We start from the raw sequence: 3,196 nt of genomic DNA, 5'->3' as shown, positions 1-3,196 counted from the left end.
AAAGGAAGAAGAAAAAAAGAAGAAGAAAGGAAGAAGAAAGGAAGAAGAAGAAAGAAAGAAGAAAGAAAAAGGAAGAAGAAGAAAGAAAGAAGAAAGAAAAATGAAGAAGAAGAAAGAAAGGAGAAAGAGGAAGAAGAAAGGAAGAAGAAGAAAAAAAGAAGAAAAAAGGAAGAAGAAAGAACCAAATGAAAACCAAAAAGAAAAACAAAGAAAACAAAACAAAATACTTGGCAGTGCTCAATAATCTTATTTTTTAATTCCTCCTCCTGTATGTCCCCTTAATCTTATTTTTTAATTCCTTTATACTTAAAGAATTTTTACTACATGCAGGAGTGAAATATGGCGGACGATAGAGCCGAGCCGCTTAGGGATCCGGAGGCTGATCGTTATCTAATGGGCATCATCAACAACGAGATTCCTTATGTGCCGGGCTCAGAATATGCGCAAGAAGAGGATGTAGTCTCTTCTTTTTTGAACCTTGAAGGTGGAACAGAGATTGTCGATGATCAAGAAGGTGAAGGAACGGACATTGTCGACGGAGGTCAACCGTCAACAAACGACGATCTCGAATTGCAAGTAGCAACCACCTCCGGCGAGGTATATATATACATTGAGCCTCTCGTGATACAAACTTACTGAAATGTGAATACATATGTATTAACGCGCGCGACTCTCTTTCTTTTTTTAGCCCTCCGGATCGAGTACGACAAAGCGTGGCAAATCCAAGGCGATGAAAACAGGAGAAACATATGCCATTGAGTTTATCAGTGAAACCGGCAAGCCCCTACAGCACACCTCAAAGTTTATCAACCAATGCGGAGTCGTTGTTAGAGACAACGTCCCGATCACCGTCCAGGAATGGAAGGAGCCAAAGAAGGCACGTATTGGTTTCAGTTTTGTCGACAAGAGAACGAAAAAGGATTGCTGGAGAAAGCTTATGGAACATTTCATTCTACCTCCGGAATACAACAAAGTCGATGAATTCGGTAACGAGGTTCCGGGTGGATGTCAGAGGAGGAGGCTAGTTGAAGAGTTCGCTCTTCAGAAGATGGGCGAAGCATTCCGGAACTTCAAGAAAAATTTAACCCGTGACTATGTCAACAAGGGCAAGACTCCGGATTTCAATGGACAACATGAGAAACTGAAAGATGATTGGCCAGAATTTGTGAGGCAAAAGCAATCGGAGCATTTCAAGGAAATATCGAAAAAAAATAAGGATAATGCGAGTAAGAAAAAGTTCCATCATATTATGGGGCCAGGAGGATACCGTCTTTTGGAGCCTAGGTGGCAGAAGATGGAGGAGGACCTGAGGGTGCGAGGAATCCCTCTAGGTACAGAGGGATGGGACCCAAGGGCCAAAAGCTGGTGGTACGGGCATGGGGGATCACTAGACCCGGAGACAGGGGTGTGTGTTCACCGGCAGAGACAGTTTGCTCCCACCCAAGCCCTTATTGACGCAATGACCCAAGCTCAAGAGGGCTTGATCAAGTTCAACAGAGAGAAAGACGCACTGACAATAGCCCTCGGGAATGATGAACACGGAGGACGTGTACGAGGCAAAGGCAAAGTTCCGTGGAAAGTAGGGTTTTCCCAGGACAATGACCGTACTGTTACAGAAGCCGTAAGAGAAAGACGGACCGGGATGCAGATCTTATGACGAAGTTTGCATCGGAACTCCATGAGTTGAAGCAGACCGTGCATGAACTAGTAAAAGAAAAATCGGCTGCAGGGCCGCATGAAGATCATGAAGCGGATTAAGCCAGCAGCGGAGAAGCAGCGTGGCTTCCACGGATGCCCCGCCTGGTGCTAGTGCACCGATGATCGAGATTCGTGCACCGGAGCCTCACTACCCCGTGGATGATGTAAAGGAGATGAAAGAATGTGATCTGCATTATCCCGTGGGGAACGTTTCCACGAAGGTAGCTAGCGGCAGTGCTTTACCCTGTACACCTGGAGCACTCCACCACAACAACCCCATTGCATATGGCTATGCTCGTGTCACGGTGGAAGACATAGTCCAAGGGTTTGAGGACCTGGAGATTGACAAACCTACACCCGAAGGGGAGAGCAGACTTGGAGATGTCAAGCGCCAGTTCATTCTATGGAAAAAGAAGTACATAGTGTTTCCAGGCGAGGCACCAAGGCTAGCAAGTCCACCCCCCTCCGATGGTGGTGGTGGTGGTGGCGGCGGTGGTGGTGGTCGTGGTGGTTCACCTACACCTCCTTCACGCCATTCGACGCCGTCCCCCGATCCACAACCTCCGGCGGGTACGACGCCCCCCAATCCTCCTCCGGCGGGTACGACGCCCCCCAATCCACCTCCGGCGAAGAAGCAGAAGCAGGCGGACAGCAAGGAAACCCGCTCCTGGACTATTAACCCGGACCCTTATGTACCTAAGACCACAAGGGTACCGGAGCCATCACTGAAGCCTCTCCTCCCAAGGCCCGGGGAACTTAGTGAAGCTGAAACCAAATTGGCCGCGTCTGCTGATTATGAGAAATGGAAGGCGGATATGAAGGCGATAAAAGAGCCTGAGCCCAAGCAAGTATTCACTGAGAAGCAAAAGAAGTGGGCTAAGGATTTTTTGACGACACCGTCCCAAGCCGAGCTGAATATGCCTGACGACTATGGACATGAACTTCGTAGGCAAGCAAAAATATTGAAGGAGGAGAAAGAAGAAAGTAAAAAAAGCGGGAAACAAGTTGACCAGCTCGGGATGCAGAAGAAACAATCGATCCCCCCGCTCATAGTGAAAGCCGGTCCGGAAGAGGACCCCGAGATCATAGCAGCTGCGGCAACACTTGGATTGACTGTAGCGAGTGCCATGAAACAAGCGTCCGAGATGGGTTTGACTCTTCGTGCCTTCTTAGGCCTTGAGGATGCGCCAGTATGTGAGATAGCATTACAATATGTGCGGAATGGGCCTCTCGTCGAGCCTGCGCGGGAGAAGAGTCTACCGCCACAAATGCGAAATCTGCTACGTTGGTACAAGCAATTCATAACATGGGCCGACAAAGAATATATTTATGCGGATGTTACAGAGGAGCATCATACCAAACGGTACTCTGTACAAGTTCATATGAGTGAATTGTTCCAGCTGTTCAATCTGCGCGACCTCGACAAATCTATGCTGAGTTGCTACGTTCTGTAAGTGATTTATTTCTACCTCATCTCGTTCTTCATTGCCTGCACTAT

General features: G+C 47.9%; 1 pseudogene; it reads right to left on the bottom strand.

The window, feature by feature from the left end:
• LOC123075391 (laccase-19-like) overlaps positions 1–3,196 on the bottom strand; it is a 12,659-nt pseudogene that overhangs the window by 7,496 nt on the left and 1,967 nt on the right.

This window comes from Triticum aestivum, chromosome 3D, assembly GCF_018294505.1.
Source record: "Triticum aestivum cultivar Chinese Spring chromosome 3D, IWGSC CS RefSeq v2.1, whole genome shotgun sequence".
In the NCBI taxonomy this organism is placed as follows: domain Eukaryota; kingdom Viridiplantae; phylum Streptophyta; class Magnoliopsida; order Poales; family Poaceae; genus Triticum; species Triticum aestivum.
Note: the sequence above shows the minus strand (reverse complement) of the source record. Positions and strands in the feature narration are given on the sequence as shown.